The sequence below is a fragment of the Xenopus laevis genome, chromosome 4L (genome assembly GCF_017654675.1).
Source record: "Xenopus laevis strain J_2021 chromosome 4L, Xenopus_laevis_v10.1, whole genome shotgun sequence".
Classification (NCBI taxonomy): Eukaryota; Metazoa; Chordata; class Amphibia; order Anura; family Pipidae; genus Xenopus; species Xenopus laevis.
The window spans coordinates 134,800,829-134,811,644 of NC_054377.1; positions in this window are offsets into that span (position 1 = coordinate 134,800,829).

The following is a 10,816-nucleotide window of genomic DNA, read 5'->3' on the forward strand; positions in this document are numbered from 1 at the left end:
CTGGCGATCTGCTGAATAAATATCTAAATAACTCAAAAACCACAAATAATAAAAAGTGAAAACCAATTGCAAATTGTCTCAGAATATCACTCTCTACATCATACTAAGGGGCCGATTCACTAAGGGTCGAATATCGAGGGTTAATTAACCCTCGATATTCGACTAAGAATTAAAATCCTTCGACTTCGAATATAGAAGTCGAAGGATTTAGCGCAGATAGTTCAATTCGCTAAGGGTCGAATGTCGAGGGTTAATTAACCCTCGATATTCGACTAGGAATTAAAATCCTTCGACTTCGAATATCGAAGTCGAAGGATTTAGCGCAGACAGTTCGATCGAACGATCGAAGGATAATTCCTTCGATCGAACGATAAAATCCTTTGAATCGAACAATTCTAAGGATTTTAATCCAACGATCAAAGGAATATCCTTAGATTAAAAAAAGTTAGCCAAGCCTATGGGGACTTTCCCCATAGGCTAACATTGACTTCGGTAGCTTTTAGATGGCGAACTAGGGGGTCAAAGTTTTTTTTAAAGAGACAGTACTTCTACTATCGAATGGTCGAATAGTCGAACGATTTTTACTTCGAATCCTTCGATTCGAAGTCATAGTCGTAGTCGAAGGTCAAAGTAGCCCATTCGATGGTCGAAGTAGCCCAAAAAAAACTTCGAAATTCTAAGTTTTTTACCTTCGAATCCTTCACTCGAAGTTAGTGAATCGGCCCCTAAATGTTAATTTAAAGGTGAACAACCCCTTTAACTCCATTAAAATGTTTGTTTTTAAACCAGATTCTAGATTTGCTCTGTAGTTTTGGACACCTATTTACAAAATGTGTTGCAGTAGTGCCATCCCCAAGACCCGGTGTCCTGGATACGGCACTTCTGCTGAAATGCTTGTATGTTTGGAGGTAGAGCAGCCCGAAAATATGTCCCCAACATAATAAGCCATTATCATCTATGGGAGCAGTCTGACTGCTGGTGCTCAGTGAATATTCGAGGTGCTGTAGTTCAGAAAACGAGGTGCTGTAGTTCAGAAAATACAGTGGTTTCCAGATCCAGAATGAGATTCAAAGTAAACCCTGATATTTTAAGTGTACAGTGCAGGCCCAAATTTGCAATCTGTGCGGGGCTGATGTAAAATACCAGTCACTATTTATTGGGCTGGTCAGGGCTGTTTGGGTCTCTGTGCACTTGAAATGCCAGGGTCTATTTTGAATCTCAGTCCAGACCCGGTAAAGAGGTCCAAATAGAATACTGACTGTCTATAGCAGTTATCCATAACCAGTGGCTCATGAGTAACATGTAAGCAACCCCATTGGCTCTATGGATTTTTACTATAGCTCAGTAGCTCAGAAGCAACATATTGCTCACCAACCCCTTGGATGTTGCTCCCAGTGGCCTCAAAGCAGGTGCTTATTTTTGAATTCCAGGCTTGGAAGAAAGTTTTAGTTGGATAAAAACCAAGTGTACTGCCAAACAGAGTCTCCTATAGGCTGCTAGTCCACATAGGGGCTACATAGTTACATAGTTACATAGTTAAATTGGGTTGAAAAAAGACAAAGTCCATCAAGTTCAACCCCTCCAAATGAAAACCCAGCATCCATACACACACCCCTCCCTACTTTTAATTAAAATTCTATATACCCATACCTATATTAACTATAGAGTTTAGTATCACAATAGCCTTTAATATTATGTCTGTCCAAAAAATCATCCAAGCCATTCTTAAAGGCATTAACTGAATCAGCCATCACAACATCACCCGGCAGTGCATTCCACAACCTCACTGTCCTGACTGTGAAGAACCCCCTACGTTGCTTCAAATGAAAGTTCTTTTCTTCTAGTCTAAAGGGGTGGCCTCTGGTACGGTGATCCACTTTATGGGTAAAAAGGTCCCCTGCCATTTGTCTATAATGTCCTCTAATGTACTTGTAAAGTGTAATCATGTCCCCTCGCAAGCGCCTTTTTTCCAGAGAAAACAACCCCAACCTTGACAGTCTACCCTCATAATTTAAGTCTTCCGTCCCTCTAACCAATTTAGTTGCACGTCTCTGCACTCTCTCCAGCTCATTTATATCCCTCTTAAGGACTGGAGTCCAAAACTGAACTGCATACTCCAGATGAGGCCTTACCAGGGACCTATAAAGAGGCATAATTATGTTTTCATCCCTTGAGTTAATGCCCTTTTTTATGCAAGACAGAACTTTATTTGCTTTAGTAGCCACAGAATGACACTGCCCAGAATTAGACAACGTGTTATCTACAAAGACCCCTAGATCCTTTTCATTTAAGGAAACTCCCAACACATTGCCATTTAGTGTATAACTTGCATTTATATTATTTTTGCCAAAGTGCATAACCTTGCATTTATCAACATTGAACCTCATTTTCCAGTTTGCTGCCCAGTTTTCCAGTTTAGACAGATCACTTTGCAAAGTGGCAGCATCCTGCATGGAACCTATAGTTCTGCACAATTTAGTATCATCTGCAAAAATAGAAACAGTACTTTCAATGCCCACCTCCAGGTCATTAATAAACAAGTTGAAAAGCAAGGACCTAGTACAGAGCCCTGCGGTACTCCACTAACAACACTGGTCCAATTAGAAAATGTTCCATTTACCACCACTCTTTGTAGTCTATCTTTTAGCCAGTTCGCTATCCAGGTACAAATACTATGTTCCAGGCCAACATTCCTTAATTTAACCAGTAACCTTTTGTGTGGCACTGTATCAAATGCTTTAGCAAAGTCTAAGTAAATCACATCCACTGCCATCCCAGAATCGAGGTCTCTACTTACATTCTCGTAAAAGAAATGAAGTTAGTCTGGCAAGATCTATTACGCATAAAACCATGCTGGCACAAACTCATAGTATTATGATTTGCTATGAAGTCCAGTATCTTATCCTTTATTAACCCTTCGAAAAGCTTTCCTAATACTGACGTCAGACTAAACTGGCCTATAGTTTTGAGGCTGAGAACGGGATCCTTTTTTGAATAGAGGCACCACATTAGCAATTCGCCAGTCTCTTGGCACAATACCAGATCTCAATGAATCCTGAAAAATTAAGTAAAGAGGTTTGGCAATCACAGAGCTAAGCTCGCTAATTACCCTGGGATGAATACCATCTGGCCCTGGACCTTTGTTAATCTTAACCTGTTCAAGTCTCTTTTGAATTTCTTCTTGTGTGAACCATGCATCATTAGTTGTATTACTAGAATTGGGAGTGTTAAGAAGGAAACCTTCACTTACTGGTTCTTCATTTGTGTAAACAGATGAAAAATACGAGTTCAGAATCTGCGCTTTTATTTTGTTTTCATCAACCAGCTGATCCCCCTCTGATAGTAAGGTCCCACCCCTTCCTGCTTCATTTTTTTACTATTGACATATTTTAAAAATAATTTGGGATTTTTTTACTGCTTGCTGCAATATCCTTTCTATAGCAATTTTAGCTTGCCTTATAGCTTCTTTGCATGATTTATTGGCCTCCTTGTACCTTATAAATGTTTCGGCTGTACCAGCTAACTTGAAAGCCTTAAAAGCACGTCTTTTCTTACCCACCTCAACACCAACGCTTCTATTGAACCAAAAAGGTTTTGCTTTGCAACGACGTTCCTTGCTTACAAGTGGAATATACTGACAAGTATATTTATTAAGCAGCATTTTAAAGACTTCCCATTTTTGTTCTGTGTTTAACCCTGTGAAAAGCATTTCCCACTTAATATGTTGCAGAGATGCCCTTATACTGTCAAAGTTTGCACGTCTGAAATTTAGTGTTTTAGTTACTCCCTTATAGAATTGCTTCTGCAACAGAATCTCAAAGGAGACCATGTTATGATCACTATTCCCTAAATGCTCACCCACACAAATGTTAGAGATGAGTTCAGTATTGTTAGTTATTACAAGGTCCAAAGAGAGTTATTCCTAGTAGGTTCTTGAACGAGCTGGAATAAAAGTTGTCATTCAGCATATTTACAAACCTACTAGCTTTTTCTGTCTTAGCAACCCCATTACCCCAGTCAATGTCTGGATAATTGAAGTCACCCATAGCAACAACTTGACCCAGCTGTGAAGCCGCTTGTATCTGCAAGAGTAGCTGGGCTTCATACTCGACACTTATACGAGGTGGTTTATAGCATACACCAATGATAATTCTTTTTGATACCTTTTGCCCAGTCGAAATCTCTACCCAGAGTGATTCTACACCCTCACCAGTGCCAGCTATTTTTATTTCTTTAGCGCATGGCTTTAATTCAGGCTTTACATACAAACCCACTCCTCCACCCTTTTTAAGGCTACCTAATAGCCAATCCCAGCCCTTATTTGGCACCCCCAGGGACTACTTCATACTTGTGTTGCTCTCCAAGTCTTTTTATATTTGACTCATGGGTAAAAAAGATCGGGGACCCCTGGTCTATGTAACTATCTTGCAGCAGTCCCTCTGGCATTTGCCAGAATTCACAGGTTGTCGTTTTGGACCTGGCAGGTAAAAAAAAAGTGTGTTTCAGTATCACTGTAACATTGACAATGTCATTATTAAAAAAACAGTAATAAGATGAAAGGGAACAGGAGAAATAATCCAATCTTAGTTTTACAGAACAGAAGATATATCCATTTCATCAAAATGCCAGTTCATAATGGTGAAATCAATAAAATAATTGAATTCTCTGCCAGGGAAGACTATTGGTGGATAAACGGAGCAGAATCTGTGAAACACATTCTTGTTCAACAGAATTCAATGAAGTAAAGTTGTGTATTTGCAATGAAATATGACTGCACACATTTCATATAAAACTGATTTACTTTGGTAAGAACTGGCAAGAATTATTTTTTTATTGTTTAAATTTGCTTATGTTGTCTATAGTGGATCTATGCTGGTTTGCTGAAATCTGGTCAGCTAGTTGTGTATTACATAATTACATACAGGGGCGATCCGTGGTCTGCTGCCGCCTGAGGCAGTAACACAGATGCCGCTCCCTTCTCCCGTTCCGAACTTGAAAGTTTAGCATCGGATCGGGTCAAAAGGGGCTGCATCGCTAGCGCAGAAGCGTGTACTGAGCTTTCTGCACTAGCAGAGCCGAATTTCCAGTTTAAAAACCGGAAATTCGGCTCTTAAAATTACAGGAGGCGGCTTTTTGCCGCCCCTTGTAACTGGCTGTTCACTGCCGCCTGAGGTGCTCACCTTGCCTCATGGCAGGAACAGCCCTGGTTACATATAGTTATATATTTGAAGGCGAACTAAACCCTAAAAATGAATATGGCTAAAAATGCCATATTTTATATACTGAACTTATTGCACCAGCCTAAAGTTTCAGCTACTCAATAGCAGCAATGATCCAGGACTTCAAACTTGTCACAGGGGGTCACCATCTTGGAAAGTGTCTGTGACACTCACATGCTCAGTGGGCTCTGAGCAGCTGTTGAGAAGCTAAGCTTAGGGCTCGTCACTAATTATCCAGCAGAAAATGAGGTTGGTCTGTAATATAAGCTGATGCTACAGGGCTGATTATTAAATTCTGATGCTAGTTGCACTGGTTTCTGTGCTGCCATGTAGTAATTATCTGTATTAATTACTAATCAGCCTTATATTGTGATATTTCTATTCTTTGTGTACTGTATATTGTGAGTGGATCCCTAAGCTCAGTAACTGACAGCAACACTCCAACTTGCAGTGCAGCAGTAAAGAGAGACTGAAGTTTTTTTAGAGCACACGTCACATGACTGGGGTCACCTAGGAAATTCACAATATGTCTAGCTCCATGTCAGATTTCAAATTTAAATATAAAAAAAAATCTGTTTGCTCTTTTTACAAACAGATTTAAGTGCAGAAGTCTGCTGGAGCAGCACTATTAACTGATGTGTATTCATGTTTTCCCATGACAGTATCCCCTTAAGCTGATTATATAAAAAGACCAAATTTCATTGGGTTCAACCCCTCCAAATGAACTCCCAGTACACATGTATACACATACTTATACAGACCTATCTTTACACTCACAAACAACCCTAACCATGACAATCTACCCTCATAGTTTAAATCATCCATTCAGTGTCGGACTGGCCCACCGGGATACCAGGAAAACTCCCGGTGGGCCAAGGTGTAATTGGGCCCTCATGCTGCTAAACATTTGGTCTATTTCATGGTCATTCCCTATTTCTATGAGAACAAAGAGGCTAAATAGATGGAAAAAAAGAGTATGTAAAGAAAAGAGACAAGGAGAATAAAGGTGAGGAGAGGAAGAAAAATAGTACCAAGAGTGGGCCACTGGTCTAAGATTTATTGGTGGGCCCCTGGTCAAAGGTTTTTAGGTGGGCCCCTGGTGTCCCAGTCCGACACTGCATCCATCACCTTAACCATTTTAGTTGCACTTAGTCTCTACACTCTTTCCAGCTCATTTATATCCCTCTTAAGGACTGGAGTCCAAAACTGCACTGCATACTCCAGATGAGGCCTCACCAGGGACCTATAAAGAGGCAAAATGATTCCTTGAGTTAATGCCCTTTATTATGTTTAACAGCGCTTTATTTGCTTTAGCAGCCTCTGAGTGACACTGCCTATGGTTACAATCTTATAATAGTACGGAGAGCAAAAACCACCTTAGAAGAAATCCTTGTTGGAGGGGTGCTCCAGCAGCTTGAACCCTTGCCAGGGGGCAGGGCAATAAGATATATAATATAACACACACTGCGGTTCTTCAGTTTGCAAAAGTGAAAAGGCAGCTTTTATTTTAGTCACAGATCAGGCAACGTTTCAGGCTCCTTTTTGCCCATTCTCAAGCCTCTGGTTACAAAGCTTGTTGTCCACATACATCCCCAAATTCTTCTCAGTTAAGGATATCACTAACACACTACCATTTAGAGGCCTATTTATCAAACAGGGCCCCCCCTAAAATCACGGAGCAGGAGGGGGTGGAATCAGGCGGCAGCAGCCCCTGAAACGCCGTTGTTAACAAAGGTTGATTTTTAGTGGTTTTAAAAACCACCACTAAACTCATTTTCCCTAAAACTACTAATGTCATGAAATTTATTAAAAAATTCAAAGTGAAAAAGCACGAACAAACAGCCTGAATCAAAAATACCTGAAAACCTATAAAACCACAAACCAAAGTAAGATCTTCCAGTTGTAAAAGGGACCTCTGCCATTGACTTTTACATCATTTCGACAGGTTGTAGCTGGAGTATTTATATTTATATTTATTCAGAATTGTTACAGTTTTGTAGCATAATAAATCCCGAAAAAAGTCACGCTTTTTTTTCCCTGCAGCTTTTTCTGATTTTTTGCATCAAAAAGCCCAACCAGAAAAAGTTGCAGCTTAATAAATGAGCCCCCTAGTGTATAACTTGCATTTATGTTTATCCAAAGTGTATAACTTTGGAGTCATCACCATTAAACCTCGTTTGCCAGTTTGCTGCCCAGTTTTTCAATTTAAGTCAAATCACTCTGCAGAGTGGCAGCATCCTGCATGGAACATCAGTTGTGTACATCAGTGTCATCAGCAAATATAGAGACAGTACTTTCAATGCCCATCTCAAAATCATTAAAAAACAAGTTAAAAGGCAGCAGACCATTGAAGTACTCAAAAAAATGCTCCATCTATCCTTCAGTCAGTTCTCAACAACTACAAATACTCCAGGACAATATTTGTTCATTTGACAGTAACCTTCTGTGTGGTACTGTATCCAGTGTCGGACTGGGGGACCCAGGGCCCACCGGGCCTTCAGCCTCACGGGGCCCCCCACACCATCCCCCGGGCCCCCCAGCTGCAAACAACTCAGTGCCAACATCATTGACACCGCCCCCCCCCCGTGTGCGTGTGCACAAGCGCAAGTTTTACCGGCACGGCAGCAGTTCGCAAGTTTTAATGGCACATCAGGACGACCAGAGAGGGAGTGCAGGATCGGGTCTGAGCCGGCGGGGCCCCAAAAAGAGCCGGGCCAATCCGACCCTGACTGTATCAAATGCTTTAGCAAAGTAGATCACATCTACTGCCATCCCAGAGTCTAGGTCCCTGCTGACCTCCTAGGGTTGCCAAGGCCGGGGCCCATATTACAAATTTACCGGCAATGTAGCTGCCGGTAAATCTGTAATACCCCTATCTGCTGAAAAAGTACCCTTTTTTCCCGGCGTCTGTCCAATCGCGTGTTGTGGCTCCGCCCCTTCAACATCATGACACGCCCCCTCCACCGTCACAACACGCCCCCTCCGCCATCACGACTCGCCCCCTCCAATGTCACGACACGCCCCCTTTCTTCCCGCCCCCACCATGGCCGGTGGAAATCTTTTTGAAAGGTGGCAACCCTATCACCTCCTCATTGGATGCAATTAAATTGGACTGACAAGATTTATTACGTATAAAACCATGCTGGCACAAACTCATAGTATTGTGATTTTCAATATAGTAAAGTATCTTATGCTTTTTTTACCCCTTCCAAAAGCTTTCCTACCACTGATCTCAAACAAACAGGCCTATCGTTTTTAGCTGAACAGTTTGAATAGTGGCCCCATGTATTTGTCATGAATGCCTTAGATCTTATCATTTTGAGAGCTGCCTTTCAGACAACTTATTGCAGAGTTGTCCAACTCAGGAGGCCTGCAGTGCAAAGGCATTAATGGTCTGCACAGTGCAGTCCTGGCTTATACCTACAATTTGCTCAAACAGTGACACTGTTTTTAAAGTTTGTATTCCAGGAAAAAGCCATTATTATTATTATGTTATTATGGTACGGCACGACTCAAGCCTGCATAATAGCTTAATCTGCCATCCAAGCAGGCATGTTTACTGCTGACTGACATGGAAATTAGCACATACAAAGGAAATTGTTCAGAGAGCTGTTAGCAGAAAATTCCATGTGCCTGTTTTTCCTGCTCCTGTACATCCCATCTCCTTTGTGCTTGTTTACCAAAGAGTCCTATGTGAAGTTTGCATAATATTTGTGTAGATCTCAGTGACAGGATTATTCTGCTCAACATCAAACAACCTACAGAGCTCGCACGATGTATGGGCGACATGTGGAACTTAAGTGGAAGGAGATTGTTCAGTTATAATGCATTGACTCCCAATCTCACCCTAAATGGCCTTCAAACTGGATTTTCAGAAACATCTAAGACAGGGTCCAACTGGGCCAGCAGAACATGAGAAATCCTGGTGGGCCTCATGGGCCCTGTGATTTGGGGGCAAGGGGAGCAACTTGCTGAACTTTGCAGCACCAAAGCAGCAACAAGATGTACATGGTTCTTGTGTGCTTGCGTTCTCAAGGGGGATGGGTCTCTGTGGCTTGGGTGATAGACCCTTGCAGTAGTTGGCCCCAGATACCCCAGTCTAACACTGGGAGTGAATAAGAATTCATCCAAATTCAGACATGTACTGCATTTGGCCCCCTTTGGATCAGCCCCTATGTTTGGGAATTTATGATATAAAATGGTACTCACCAGTGGGTTTTAAAATCCAAGATAGTTGCTCATCAGATCCCAGTTACAAAGCTCATCAATGTAGGACAGTTTCTCTCTAACAGTCCATACCCCAAAAATGGTGGGACTTTAGCAGCGCATTTTAGGTCTGATTTTTGCAGCTTAAATTTGAAATATCATGACCTATAATGAAGGAAAATTGCAAAAGCGTAAAGCTTTTCTTGCTGGAGAAATAACAGCATCTTTAGAATGCTTTAGATACCCACAGTAGATCGGCATGACTTTACATCTAAGTATTGGAAAAGCTTATATTTAATGATGTCTTTGACTGGTTGTTTAAATTACTTAAATCGAAGGAAACCTGCCTCTCTGTTATGAAATAGGATAAGATAGATACAATTCTGTGCTTTGCTTGTGGTCACCTTCACGGGAAATGATGTACATGTTTAAAGGGGGTGCTTCACCTTTAAAGGAACAGTTCAGTGTAAAAATAAAAACTGGGTAAATGGATAGGCTGTGCAAAATAAAAAATGTTTCTAATATAGTAAGTTAGCCAAAAATGTAATGTATAAAGGCTGGAGTGAGCAGATGTCTAACAGAACCCAACCTCCTGCTTTTTAGCTCTCTAATGCTGAGTTAGTCAGTGACTTTAAGGGGGGCCACATGGGACATAACTTTTCAGAAGGTTTGCAATTGATCCTCAGCATTCAGCTTAGATTCTAAAACAAACAGTTATGACCCATGTGGACTCCCCTCAAGTAACTGATTGGTTACTGCCTGGTAATCAATATAAATATTAATATGTACTAATAAAGCAGTACTTGAACTTGATCCAAATTGAGATATAATTAATCCTTATTGGAAGTCATCAGCCTATTGGTTTTACATGATTTTCTAGTAGATGTTAGGTTGGAAGATCCAAATTATATAAAGATCCGTTATCTGGATCCCAGGCATTCTGGATAACAGTTCCCACACCTGTACATTATAGTAGCACAATGTTTGTGCGGTGATTATTCCTATAATTTGTTTTCCAGTAGTTTAAGTGCAAAGCAATTAATTTATTCTGCATGAAATAAAGATTACGGTACTATTTAACTTTAGAAAGCACAATGTATTGGTTGAACTATATTTACCACAGTCAAAGAGCTTGGCTATATGTCTTAATACTAAATCTGTAAGGCCTAAAGTTTGCATAATTCATTTCTTTTTTCAGAGCCCATAAAGGGGCAGATTTATGTAAGTTTAGAGCTGAGCATATAAAAAACTTACCCACATTTTATTCATTCCTATGGGATTTTTAGAATTGTATTCATCAAAACTAACTTTAATGGGCTTATCAAAAATCAAATTTGTGAGGTTTTAGGTTTTTTCTTCTTCAAATAACCTCACAATTTAAAAAAAACAAA